Source organism: Lactuca virosa, chromosome 9 (genome assembly GCF_052849685.1).
Source record: "Lactuca virosa cultivar CGN04683 chromosome 9, Lactuca_virosa_CGN04683_v6, whole genome shotgun sequence".
Lineage (NCBI taxonomy): Eukaryota > Viridiplantae > Streptophyta > Magnoliopsida > Asterales > Asteraceae > Lactuca > Lactuca virosa.
The window spans coordinates 186,795,177-186,810,465 of NC_136434.1; the positions used below are offsets into that span (position 1 = coordinate 186,795,177).

Genomic DNA, 15,289 nt, shown 5'->3' on the forward strand with positions numbered 1-15,289 from the left:
GGTTTTTTGTTTTCCATAGAACCTAAACCTATATATATATATATATATATATATATATATATATATATATATATATATATATATATATATATATATATATATATATATATATGGGTGTGTGTGTATTAGGAAACCAGACTCGGAACAAATCTTATCTCACTTGCTAAGTTCTGATGACCTTTGTTAGGAAGTAATACAGATAATACACGAAACCAAAGCGCACAAAGACACAATATTTACATGGTTCGGTGAAGATGAAGTACGTCCACAGGCAGGAGGGGAGTATTCGTTATTCATAGAGTTCTCAAATAGAGGTTACAAGTACAACTCAACCGAGATTTGACTTACTCACTAAGGACACAAAAGACACACCAAATGACTTAAAAGGCATCCCTATTTATAGTGAAGGGATTAGGACTAAAACTCTAACGGGCTAAGGCCATTGGCCCATAGGCTCATGAATGGTGTCAACTAATCACAATCCATCATACAGTAGATTTTAGAACATTCATCATTGATGTACATTGCATGAGCATCAACAACACACATGATGGAGCATCTTGATCCACAATGGTTCATCATGATGCAAAGTGACACATTAAGATCATGATGGCTCACCAACCACCATTTTGGCACATCAAGAAATAATGTTTGACCGTCTTCAACATATGAACAACCTCGAGAAATCTTGAGCATCATAGAGGACTTCATAACATAAGCGGCTTATCAAGGATACATATGGCTCATAAAGGAACACATGTGGCACACCAGTAACATGTGTTGCGCATCAAGCCACCTAATGGCACATCACGATGTACAAGTGGCACATCATGATCATTAGTGGCGTATCCATGCTTTAGCAACATATCAATACTTCATAGTATTTGTAACATCCCCTCTGACACGTATCACAATATTGTCCGCTTTGGGCCACTCGGCACGAGGACTTCCCAGGGGATCACCCATCCCGGTACTACTCCCGCCCAAGCACGCTTAACTGCAGAGTTCTTATGGGATCTGCTGCCCTCACGGCTTTAAAACGCGTTGTGACAAGGAAGGTATCCACACCCCTTATAAGGAGATGTTTCATTCTCCTTCCAAGCCGATGTGAGATCAGGTGCAACCCACCTTCACCCCCTATTATAGGGTTCGACGTCCCTATCGAACACATCGACCAGTGCCCCAGCTCTGATACCATTTGTAGCATCCCCCTCTGACACGTATCACAATATTGTCCGCTTTGGGCCACTCGGCACGAGGACTTCCCAAGGGGTCACCCATCCCGGTACTACTCCCGCCCAAGCACGCTTAACTGCAGAGTTCTTATGGGATCTGATGCCCTCACGGCTTTAAAACGCGTTGTGACAAGGAAGGTATCCACACCCCTTATAAGAAGATGTTTCATTCTCCTTCCAAGCCGATGTGAGATCAGGTGCAACCCACACTTGTAACACCGTAATTTTTCAAACAGATTTTTCATTTTAAAATCACATACTTTTCATAACATATTGTATGGAAATCTCGTTTATTCAAATTACAAAACACAACTCCATTAAAAATCCAGGATCCTCAAAACATAACTCTTTCTCTAGTGTGTACAATCAAGCCGGTGCCTTCCCGCGATTCCTAAGAAAAACTTGAAACGCATAACACATAACACGGTAAGCACGAAGCTTAGTGAGTTCCCCAAAATACCACATATAACACATATTAGCCACTCGAGGCTATAACTCTGTGGGCCCTCTGGCCCTAACTCTGTGGACCGTCTGGTCCTAACTCTGTGGACCTTCCGGTCCTAACTCTGTAAACTCTGGAATACACACATCATAAATCACATAGAAATAATGCAGTGCAACACATCACATACATAGCATACAAGATACTCTGTCACATAACTCTAATTACCACTCAAGGTAAAGTGTAGTGAGAAGACTCACCTGACAAGCAGCAAGTAAATACCCTCGCACCCGAAACTCGAACTAGCCTCCGCCTAGCACAAAAGATGAATATCTCTAATCAATACTCTTCACACGACCCCAATAAATGAGGGATATTCTTCTTTCTCTAACTCTTGAATTGGGCAAAAGACCATTTTACCCCTCCATGGTCTCCATTACTCATGTTGACCAAACCCCAGAGTCAACAGAAGTCAAACTCGAGTCAACAGTCCATGTCTGACCTGACTCACCGAGTGCACCCTTGCGACTCGTCGAGTCCACTTACTTTCCTCAGAAATCTCGTGACAGTCCAGCTCAGCTCGTCGAGTTGACCCCTAACTCGTCGAGCTATCGCATGATCAAGCTCATCCGGACAAACCCTCACTGACTCGTCGCGTCAACTCATGGACTCGACGAGTCCCCTCGGTCTGATTCCTCATTCAGACGTCCAGAGTCAGATCTCTCATTCCAAACCCTAGATCTAGCCCTTTTAGACACCAGAGACACATAAAGTCTCGACCTTTACGTTCATGCATGGCATAAATGCCTCAAAATGCCAAAACAAGCCCTTCTTAAGGTGTTAAGCACAACAACCCTCATTTAGACGAATAAAGTTGGGACCTTTGGACTCTAGGGACCTCACAAGGTCCAGATCTGAGGGCTAGGCTTCTAGCTAATCCATTTTACTCAAAGTCCCAAACCAAAGATGGTAAAAGCCCTAGAACTCCAAACACATGAGATCTAACCAAAATAATGAGAAAGGTGCAGACTTTTACCTTCCTCAGAAGCTCTGGACGATCTATCACTGGATCCAACTTTCCCCCTCTTAATCCTTGCTTGATCTCCTTCTCTTCTTCTCAAATGATGCACTAAAAATCCCAAGATAGTTTCTCTCTAACTTTCTAGCTCAAATGACCTTTAGGGTTTCTTCCAGGGAAAGGGTGGCCGCAAATGAGGCTATAAGTGCCTTTAAATAGGCCCCAAACCCCGGAAATTAGGGTTTCTCTAATCAGCGCCTACTCGGCGAGTCCCTCTCCTCGGAATCGTCGAGTCCTCTCATTAAATCCATGGGAGAAACCCGACTCGACTCGGCGAGTTGGACCCTCAACTCGTCGAGTCCCTCCTTTAATCACAAGATTAACCTACACCATAATACCTCTAAAAATCCGGATGTTACAATTCTCCCCCACTTGAATTAGATTTCGCCCTCGAGATCACTCCTTAACCACTCACATAATGAAATCATCAACCCAAAAGGCACCACCGAAAGGATCTCATACTACCCCGATATCTTTCTCTATGGACACCTGAAACCACACAAAACTCCTAAGACCAGAACTGAACCAACTTTGTCGTCGCTAATATACTCCTCCCCACTAACCGGAAGCTCTAGTGGCCTGACCCGCCGCCAGACCGCCTACTCAAGCGATCACCATGATATTCACTCCTCGAATATCAAACCCTGATAACTCACTGATCCTCTGATTCTCACAAGACCAAATCCAACAATCGGCTACCGCTCACTCATATCAAGATGCTAATGATCCAAATTACGCCCCAAGGAACGGAAGGGTCCACACCCCACCAGGGATCATACACTAAACTGCTATCAGAACCCATCCGAACAAAGAATCCTCAACACTCTGCCCTTTAGACACAAGAGAATAACCAGGCTCGCTCAGAAGTGTCCTCAGACATCACAATCACAAGTCCCAGTTTCGTTCCTCATACCCCCTTTTTAATACTGAGCACTAGGTCAACTTCTGACTCCACAGTTGAACCTCCAAAGGTCACCCATAACATATCCCGAAATGTCTTACTGACTTCCTTCTCATAACAACTATCTCGGCCCAGTGACACCCAAGTCACGAAGTTCTCTTTACCCCAACGGATTCCACAATCCTACAAAATTGTTTCACCCTCGACCCCCGCCGAACACTACTCCCTAGATACGAGCGCCTCGTGGTACCTCCCGCACCAACGAACTGACCCACTCCGGTCCAAAACATCTGATGACAAACAATATTTCTCAAAATGGAACCCATCTCATAATCTGGAGTCTCATTTCGCCTACTCAATGCACCACTAGAGTCAAACTCAATATCGAGAGTCTGGTCCGATCCAGAATTAGAACCACTCGTCCCAATGAACCACTCAACTCATGACTCATGACCCGCAACCCATGCCTACCTCACTGATTCACTTCCCTTGGCCACGAAAACCACTACTCCATTCGGAATATAACGACTTCCGACAAACATGGAGACCCCAGTCTCGCCCCTGGTTCGACCCCAGGCTTCCACAAGTCAAATATTAGGGCTACCCAAGCCTAAAACGCTTTTGCGTCAAGCTCTGATCAGAGAGCACTTCATCACACCATTCTCTCGCTGACTAGTGGGTACTACGGCTGCACGTAGTATCACAATGACCTCTCACTGAATAGTGAGTACAACGGTTCCCCGTAGCATCACCACACCCCTCACTGAATAGTGAGTACTACAGCTCCCCGTAGCATCACCACAACCTCTCGCTGAATAGTGAGTACTACGGCTCCCCGTAGCATCACCACAACCTCTCACTGAATAGTGAGTACTACGGCTCCCCGTAGCATCACCACACCTCTCTATACTGACTCATTGAAACTGCAGCTCCCTGCAGTCTTACCGCACTTACTCTTACCACTTCACAATCTCATCCTCAGGTTGACACCATACTGCGATCATTAAATCATGCTCTGCAGCCCAGCATAGATAGGTACACACACACCCATCCGGGCTAAGCATCACCACTTCGGACGACCACCGTCGTGACAAAACCTCTTTTTCTCGCTGCAATTCACATTCTCAAATAAATCTATTTGATGTCAATTAGCGGAAGAACCCCCACCGGAACCATAGACACTTGATACACCACTCGACATCTCAAACTCAAACTCAAAACAATCCGAGATTTTAGGACATTACACTCGGATACTCTGGAATACCATCACAACACCTCGCAGTGTCTCGACTCTACCACTGATGTCATACTCATGGCATCATACTCAGATACCGCATTGCTTCCTCAGAACCTCACGACCGGTCTTTTTCTCGTGCCACTTGTAACCCCGGAATACTCCATCCCCCAATTTAAAACACGAAGAAATTGCCAACGACTCAGAACACGAATTTGACAATCCGAAACTTCCTTCTCTATTGCTCAAAACTCATGCAAGAATACTCATAACGACCCTGAAGTTGGTTGCCCAATCAACTTCTTCCCTTCCCATACTGCATATAATAGCCCATACTCTGAACCAGAAATTCTCAACCGCCGAACTAACCTCACAAGCCAACCACCTCGAATTCCCCATTTTAACCTTGAAGGATTCCTAACCCCATAATGTCTCCGACCAACGGCCACTTGCCGTGGAGACACTCATCCTTTCTCAAGCACGTACCACATGCACTATCTCACTCTGCACCTCTCATTGACCACCAATAACCCTGGTCTCAGGAATCCATACCGCAAGCCTCTTTATCCATTTCTCTAACAGTTCTTGAACCAATCTCTTATCTCCTCAAAAGTACCCGGTTCTCCCCCACTCAAGGTTCGAACCATCACCAATTGGTTTGCCAACAATCTAACCCATAGACTGTTTTTACCAATCCCATCGCACCTACTCTTGGAAGGTGATACACAATGCTTGATGATCCCCCTGATGGAGGTCAAGCAATTCCAGATACCCCGAATCTCCGATGAAATCCTCAGAAACTTCTCATCATGACTACTTCTAGTCCTTCAGAATCTCGTACCATCCCACTACCGGACATCTCAACTGTCCAGTAGTAGCCCTGACTCTCAGTCTGAAAATAACGAACTATCATATTCCTCATCATCGACTCTTCAACCAACGTTCCATCACGTGGGTTGTAATAAGAGTGGAGTCATCATTGCCACACTCGATACTCGTCATAAGCAATAAGAGCCACCGCCCCAATATCTTCTTCTTGATCGTCTGCCGCTGCAGCTAATACATGACCTACTATGCTCAAATAGGGTGTATCCTTGTCCTTAATCATCTCAGTCGCCGCTGACAACCTGCTCATGCTCTAACATTACCTCTCGGCAGACATACTTCCCAAATACTCTGATGAAAGATCGTAACCAAAGCTACCCCACAGGGCTCACCCCCAACCTTGGAAACTGGAAATCTCAATACCTCTCCTGTTTCCCACATGAACAGAAATAACACCGCTCAGGTCATAGAAAATAACATCTCCACCATCGGCTGATTTCTCAACTCATGCCATAATCCTCCATAACCGCCATCTCTACTCATTCTTGAGTCTTGCGACTCCAATTGGCATCTCACCAACAATCCCTCGGGGCTAAATCGATTTCCCTTTTAAGGGATGCTTCACTAGAACTCGTTCATCATGGCCCTCTAGCCCCATACTCTTTCACCTCTGATCTCGGTCTAACCAATCACCACGAAATAACTGGTAGAACCAATAACACTAACTGCCACAGGTCATGGTACTCGAACCATGTGGCCACCTCTCGATCTGCTATGAATCATGGTACCCGAACCATGTTACCTCTTCTCAATCCGCTACGAATCATGGTACTCGAACCATGTTATCTCTTCTCAATCCGCTACGAATCATGGTACTCGAACCATGAAATCACCTCTCGATCTGCTACAGATCATGGTACACGAACCATGAAATCATCTCTCGATCTGCTACACATCATGGTACACGAACCATGAAATCACCTCTCGATCTGCTACAAATCATGGTACACGAACCATGAAATCACCTCTCGATCATCAAGCATTGCGTATCACCTTCCAAGAGTAGGTGCGATAGGATTGGTAAAAACAGTCTGTGGGTTAGATTGTTGGCGAACCAATTGGTGATGGTTCGAACCCTGAGTGGGGGAGAACCGGGTACTTTTGAGGAGATAAGAGATTGGTTCAAGAACGGTTAGAGAAATGGATAAAGAGGCTTGCAGTATGGATTCCTGAGACCAGGGTTATTGGTGGTCAATGAGAGGTGCAGAGTGAGATAGTGCATGTGGTACGTGCTTGAGAAAGGATGAGTATCTCCACGGCAAGTGGCCGTTGGTCGGAGACCTTATGGGGTTAGGAATCCTTCAAGGTTAAAATGGTGAATTTGAGGTGGTTGGCTTGTGAGGTTAGTTCGGCGGTTGAGAATTTCTGGTTCAGAGTATGGGCTATTATATGCAGTATGGGAAGGGAAGAAGTTGATTGGGCAACCAACTTCAGGGTCGTTATGAGTATTCTTGCATGAGTTTTGAGCAATAGAGAAGGAAGTTTTGGATTTTCAACTTCGTGTTTTAAATTGGGGGATGGACTATTCCGGGGTTACAAGTGGCACGAGAAAAAGACCGGTCGTGAGGTTCCGAGGAAGTAATGCGGTATCTGAGTATGATGCCATGAGTATGTGATCAGTGGTAGAGTCGAGACACTACGAGGCGTTGTGATGGTATTCCGGAGTATCCGAGTTTAATGTCCTAAAATCTCGAATTGTTTTGAGTTTGAGTTTGAGATGTCGAGTGGTGTATCAAGTGTCTATAGTTCCGGTGGGGGCCCTTCAGCTAATTGACATCAAATGGATTTATTTGAGAATGTGAATTGCAGCGAGAAAAAGAGGTTTTGTCACGACGGTGGTCGTCCGAAGTGGTGATGCTTAGCCCGGATGGGTGTGTGTGTACCTATCTATGCTGGGCCGCAGAGCATGAGTTAATGATCACAGTATGGTGTCAAACTGAGGATGAGATTGTGAAGTGGTAAGAGTAAGTGCGGTAAGACTGCAGGGAGCTGCAGTTTCAATGAGTCAGTGCAGAGAGGTGTGGTGATGCTACGGGGAGCCGTAGTACTCACTATTCAGTGAGAGGTTGTGGTGATGATACGGGGAGCCGTAGTACTCACTATTCAGCGAGAGGTTGTGGTGATGCTACGGGGAGCCGTAGTACTCACTATTCAGTGAGGGGTGTGGTGATGCTACGGGGAGCCGTGGTACTCACTATTCAGTGAGAGGTCATTGTGATACTGCGTGGAGCTGTAGTACCCACTAGTCAGCGAGAGAATGTTGTGATGAAGTGCTCTCTGATCAGAGCTTGACGCAAAAGAGTTTTAGGCTTGGGTAGCCCGAATATTTGACTTGTGGAAGCCTGGGGTCGAACCAGGGGCGAGACTGGGGTCTCCATGTTTGTCCGAAGTCGTTATATTCCGGATGGAGTAGTGGTTTTCGTGGCCAAGGGAAGTGAACCAGTGAGGTACGCATGGGTTGCGGGTCATGAGTCATGAGTTGAGTGGTTCATTGGGATGAGTGGTTCCAATTCTGGATCGGACCAGACTCTCGATATTGAGTTTGACTCTAGTGGTGCATTGAGTAGACGAAATGAGACTCCGAATTATGAGATGTGTTCCATTTTGAGGAATATTGTTTGTCATCAGATGTTTTGGACCGGAGTGGGTCAGTTCGTTAGTGCGGGAGGTACCGCGAGGCGCTCGTATCTAGGGAGTAGTGTTCGGCGGGGGTCGAGGGTGAAACAATTTTGTAGGATTGTGGAATCCGTTGGGGTAAAGAGAACTTCGTGACTTGGGTGTCACTGGGCCGAGATAGTTGTTATGAGAAGGAAGCCAGTAAGACATTTCAGGATATGTTATGGGTGACCTTTGGAGGTTCAACTGTGGAGTCAGAAGTTGACCTAGTGCTCAGCAGTAAAAAGGGGGTATGAGGAACGAAGTTGGGACTTGTGATTGTGATGTCTGAGGACACTTCTGAGCGAGCCTGGTTATTCTCTTGTGTCTGAAGGGCAGAGTGTTGAGGATTCTTTGTTCGGATGGGTTCTGATAGCAGTTTAGTGTATGAACCCTGGTGGGGTGTGGACCCTTCCGTTCCTTGGGGCGTAATTTGGATCATTAGCATGTTGATATGAGTGAGCGGTAGCCGATTGTTGGATTTGGTCTTGTGAGAATCAGAGGATCAGTGAGTTATCAGGGTTTGATATTCGAGGAGCGAATATCATGGTGATCGCTTGAGTAGGCGGTCTGGCGGCGGGTCAGGCCACTAGAGCTTCCGGTTAGTGGGGAGAAGTATATTAGCGACGGAAAAGTTGGTTCAGTTCTGGTCTTGGGAGTTTTGTGTGGTTTCAGGTGTCCATAGAGAAAGATATCGGGGTAGTATGAGATCCTTTCGGTGGTGCCTTTTGGGTTGATGATTTCATTATGTGAGTGGTTAAGGAGTGATTTCGAGGGCGAAATCTAATTCAAGTGGAGGAGAATTGTAACATCCGGATTTGCAGAGATATTATGGTGTAGGTTAATCTTGTGATTAAAGGAGGGACTCGACGAGTTGAGGGTCCAACTCGCCGAGTCGAGTCGGGTTTCTCCCGTGGATTTAATGAGTGGACTCGACGATTCCGAGGAGAGGGACTCGCCGAGTAGGCGCTGATTAGAGAAACCCTAATTTCTGGGGTTTGGGACCTATTTAAAGGCATTTATAGCCTCATTTGCGGCCACCCTTTCCCTGGAAGCAAACCCTAAAGGTCATTTGAGCTAGAAAGTGAGAGAGTAACTATCTTGGGATTTTTATTGCATCATTTGAGAAGAAGAGAAGGAGATCAAGCAAGGATCAAGAGGGCTTGTTTTGGCATTTTGAGGCATTTATGCCATGCATGAACGTAAAGGTCGAGACTTTATGTGTCTCTGGTGTCTAAAAGGGCTAGATCTAGGGTTTGGAATGAGAGATCTGACTCTGGACATCTGAATGAGGAATCAGACCGAGGGGACTCGTCGAGTCTATGAGTTGACTCGACGAATCGGTGAGGGTTTGTCCCGATGAGCTTGAGCATGCGATAGCTCGACGAGTTAGGGGTCAACTCGACGAGCTGAGCTGGACTGTCACGAGATTTCTGAGGAAAGTAAGTGGACTCGATGAGTCGCAAGGGTGCACTCGGCAAGTCGGGTCAGACATGGACTGTTGACACGAGTTTGACTTCTGTTGACTCTGGGGTTTGGTCAACATGAGTAATGGAGACCATGGAGGTGTAAAATGGTCTTTTGCCCAATTCAAGAGTTAGAGAAAGAAGAATAGCCCTCATTTATTGGGGTCGTGTGAAGAGTATTGATTAGAGATATTCATCTTTTGTGCTAGGCAGACGCTAGTTCGAGTTTCGGGTGCGAGGGTATTTACTTGCTGCGTGTCAGGTGAGTCTTCTCACTACACTTTACCTTGAGTGGTAATTAGAGTTATGTGACAGAGTATCTTGTATGCTATGTATGTGATGTGTTGCACTGCATTATTTCTATGTGATTTATGCTGTGTGTATTCCAGAGTTTACAGAGTTAGGACCGGAAGGTCCACAGAGTTAGGACCAGAGGGTCCACAGAGTTAGGGTCAGAGGGCCCACAGAGTTATAGCCTCGAGTGGCTAATATGTGTTATATGTGCTATTTTGGGGAACTCACTAAGCTTCGTGCTTACCGTGTTATGTGTTATGTGTTTCAGGTTGTTCTCAGGAATCGCGGGAAGGCACCGGCTTGATTGTACACACCAGAGAAAGAGTTATGTTTTGAGGATCCTGGATTTTTAATGGAGTTGTGTTTTGTAATTTGAATAAACGAGATTTCCATACAATATGTTATGAAAAGTATGCGATTTTAAACTGAAAAATCTGTTTGAAAAATTACGGTGTTACAATGTATTATGGTGTAGGTTAATCTTGTGATTAAAGGAGGGACTCGACGAGTTGAGGGTCCAACTCGCCGAGTCGAGTTGGGTTTCTCCCGTGGATTTAATGAGTGGACTCGACGAGTCCGAGGATAGGGACTCGCCGAGTAGGCGCCGATTAGAGAAACCCTAATTTCCGGGATTTGGGACCTATTTAAAGGCACTTATAGCCTCATTTGCGGCCACCCTTTCCATGGAAGCAAACCCTAAAGGTCATTTGAGCTAGAAAGTGAGAGAGAAACTATCTTTCGATTTTTAGTGCATCATTTGAGAAGAAGAGAAGGAGATCAAGGAAGGATCAAGAGGGGGAAAGTTGGATCCAGTGATAGATCGTCCAGAGCTTCTGAGGAAGGTAAAAGTCTGCACCTTTCTCATTATTTTGGTTAGATCTCATGTGTTTGGAGTTCTAGGGCTTTTACCATCTTTGGTTTGGGACTTTGAGTAAAATGGATTAGCTAGAAGCCTAGCCCTCAGATCTGGACCTTGTGAGGTCCCTAGAGTGCAAAGGTCCCTGCTTTATTCGTCCAAATGAGGGTTGTTGTGCTTAACACCTTAAGAAGGGCTTGTTTTGGCATTTTGAGGCATTTATGCCATGCATGAACATAAAGGTCGACACTTTATGTGTCTCTGGTGTCTAAAAGGGGTAGATCTAGGGTTTGGAATGAGAGATCTGACTCTGGACGTCTGAATGAGGAATCAGACCGAGGGGACTCGTCCAGTCCATGAGTTGACTCGACGAGTCGGTGAGGGTTTGTCCCGATGAGCTTGAGCATGCGATAGCTCGACGAGTTGGGGGTCAACTCGACGAGCTGAGCTGGACTGTCACGAGATTTCTAAGGAAAGTAAGTGGACTCGACGAGTCGCAAGGGTGCACCCGGTGAGTCGGGTCAGACATGGACTATTGACTCCAGTTTGACTTCTGTTGACTCTGGGGTTTGGTCAACATGAGTAATGGAGACCATGGAGGGGTAAAATGGTCTTTTGCCCAATTCAAGAGTTAGAGAAAGAAGAATAGCCCTCATTTATTGGGGTCGTGTGAAGAGTATTGATTAGAGATATTCATCTTTTGTGCTAGGCGGAGGCTAGTTCGAGTTTTGGGTACGAGGGTATTTACTTGCTGCTTGTCAGGTGAGTCTTCTCACTACACTTTACCTTGAGTGGTAATTAGAGTTATGTGACAGAGTATCTTGTATGCTATGTATGTGATGTGTTGCACTGCATTATTTCTATGTGATTTATGCTGTGTGTATTCCAGAGTTTACAGAGTTAGGACCGGAAGGTCCACAGAGTTAGGACCAGAGGGTCCACAGAGTTAGGGCCAGAGGGCCCACAGAGTTATCGCCTCGAGTGGCTAATATGTGTTATATGTGGTATTTTGGGGAACTTACTAAGCTTCGTGCTTACCGTGTTATGTGTTATGTGTTTCAGGTTGTTCTCAGGAATCGCGGGAAGGCACCGGCTTGATTGTACACACCAGAGAAAGAGTTATGTTTTAAGGATCCTGGATTTTTAATGGAGTTGTGTTTTGTAATTTCAATAAACGAGATTTCCATACAATATGTTATGAAAAGTATGCGATTTTAAAATGAAAAATCTGTTTGAAAAATTACGGTGTTACAATGTATTATGGTGTAGGTTGATCTTGTGATTAAAGGAGGGACTCGACGAGTTGAGGGTCCAACTCGCCGAGTCGAGTTGGATTTCTCCCGTGGATTTAATGAGTGGACTCGACGAGTCCGAGGATAGGGACTCGCCGAGTAGGCGCTGATTAGAGAAACCCTAATTTCCGGGATTTGGGACCTATTTAAAGGCACTTATGGCCTCATTTGCGGCCACCCTTTCCATGGAAGCAAACCCTAAAGGTCAGTTGAGCTAGAAAGTGAGAGAGAAACAATCTTGCGATTTTTAGTGCATCATTTGAGAAGAAGAGAAGGAGATCAAGCAAGGATCAAGAGGGGGAAAGTTGGATCCAGTGATAGATCGTCCGGAGCTTCTGAGGAAGGTAAAAGTCTGCACCTTTCTCATTATTTTGGTTAGATCTCATGTGTTTGGAGTTCTAGGGCTTTTACCATCTTTGGTTTGGGACTTTGAGTAAAATGGATTAGCTAGAAGCCTAGCCCTCAGATCTGGACCTTGTGAGGTCCCTAGAGTCCAAAGGTCCTAACTTTATTCGTCCAAATGAGGGTTGTTGTGCTTAACACCTTAAGATGGGCTTGTTTTGGCATTTTGAGGCATTTATGCCATGCATGAACGTAAAGGTCGAGACTTTATGTGTCTCTGGTGTCTAAAAGGGCTAGATCTAGGGTTTGGAATGAGAGATCTGACTCTGGACGTCTGAATGAGGAATCAGACCGAGGGGACGCGTCGAGTCCATGAGTTGACTCGACGAGTCGGTGAGGGTTTGTCACGATGAGCTTGAGCATGCGATAGCTCGACGAGTTAGGGGTCAACTCGATGAGCTGAGCTGGACTGTCACGAGATTTCTGAGGAAAGTAAGTGGACTCAACGAGTCGCAAGGGTGCACTCGGTGAGTCGGGTCAGACATGGACTGTTGACTCGAGTTTGACTTCTGTTGACTCTGGGGTTTGGTTAACATGAGTAATGGAGACCATGGAGGGGTAAAATGGTCTTTTGCCCAATTCAAGAGTTAGAGAAAGAAGAATAGCCCTCATTTATTGGGGTCGTGTGAAGAGTATTGATTAGAGATATTCATCTTTTGTGCTAGGCGGAGGCTAGTTCGAGTTTCAGGTGCGAGGGTATTTACTTGCTGCTTGTCAGGTGAGTCTTCTCACTACACTTTACCTTGAGTGGTAATTAGAGTTATGTGACAGAGTATCTTGTATGCTATGTATGTGATGTGTTGCACTGCATTATTTCTATGTGATTTATGCTGTGTGTATTCCAGAGTTTACAGAGTTAGGACCGGAAGGTCCACAGAGTTAGGACCAGAGGGTCCACAGAGTTAGGGTCAGAGGGCCCACAGAGTTATAGCCTCGAGTGGCTAATATGTGTTATATGTGCTATTTTGGGGAACTCACTAAGCTTCGTGCTTACCGTGTTATGTGTTATGTGTTCTCAGGAATCGCGGGAAGGCACCGGCTTGATTGTACACACCAGAGAAAGAGTTATGTTTTGAGGATCCTGGATTTTTAATGGAGTTGTGTTTTGTAATTTGAATAAACGAGATTTCCATACAATATGTTATGAAAAGTATGCGATTTTAAAATGAAAAATCTGTTTGAAAAATTACGGTGTTACAATGTATTATGGTGTAGGTTAATCTTGTGATTAAAGGAGGGACTCGACGAGTTGAGGGTCCAACTCGCCGAGTCGAGTTGGGTTTCTCCCGTGGATTTAATGAGTGGACTCGACGAGTCCGAGGATAGGGACTCGCCGAGTAGGCGCTGATTAGAGAAACCCTAATTTTCGGGATTTGTGTCACACCCCGCTAAAGCGGAAACACGAGGCGTGGCAGTATAAAAGGTTTCATAGCAAAAGTTAAAAGACAACACCAAGCATAGTATTAAAAATCATTACAATTTTACAATGGGTTTGAACAACTTTTAAAAGAAATTACAATGTAAATTGAAATACAACACATGCGAATGCTCCTAAAAGTGAAGTGTCCCTAAGTGCCACTTAGTCGATGATTCCTGAAAAAGCATGTAAAACGAGCGTCAACTATAAAAATAGTTGGTGAGTACTCACAAATAAACAAAATAATATTGGTTCCATGAATTGAAATCAAAGTTTTGATAAAAGTTTCCAATAATAAAAGTATATTGTTAAAATGAGTAAATAAGTTTGTAAAAAAAACAGAGTTCTTTGTCATCATGAGAGATAAAGTATGTTGCCCAAATAAGATGCAACATTCATATTCTCATGGAAGATAAAGTTCGTTACTCAAACGAGTAAACAAGTTTCATTGCTAAAATGAGCAATCAATTTCGTTGCTACAAGGAGGAAACAATTTCATTGCTAAAACATGTATATAAGTTTTCAGTAATAAAAGTTCGTTGTTGTAATGAGAAACAAAGTTCATTGCTATAATTAATAACAAGTTTATTGCTATAACGAGAAACGAGTTTGTATGTGTATGAGCAAACAATGAGTCTTAACCAAACCTATGACTGAAGCCCTATCAATATCTATGCTTATCGTTCCATAGATGAATATGGTATCATGCACTCCAGCAATAGGGCGAGTGAGGAGTTGTCAATTCCTAATAGCGCTATCCATAATGACCATTGGCTCAAAGAGTTAATGGTTAGAGATAAGGGAAGGGCCTTAATACGATAAGTTCTCATGTTCCGTGTTGCATAGACATACATAGAGAGATATAGCAATAAAATAACAATCATGTTTGATACAAATCAATTTAAATACAACATTCAAATAATAGTTTTTCGGGACATGCTTTTGCACCCCAAGACATAAAAAAAACTGAAAATAGGGGAGTGCGTGAATACTCACAATATGCAAAACATAGCAACCAAGTTTATACGAGTCAAATAAATACAACGAACAATAAATAGTTTTTTGGACATGCTTTTCCACCCCAAAACATAAAAACCGAAAATAGGGGAGTGTGTACATACTCACAATATGC

At 44.5% G+C, this 15,289-nt stretch overlaps 1 pseudogene; it reads right to left on the reverse strand.

The window, feature by feature from the left end:
* Window positions 1-1,244: 1,244 nt before the first annotated feature.
* Window positions 1,245-1,362, reverse strand: LOC145141514 (5S ribosomal RNA; annotated as a pseudogene).
* Between the last annotated feature and the right edge of the window lie 13,927 nt (window positions 1,363-15,289).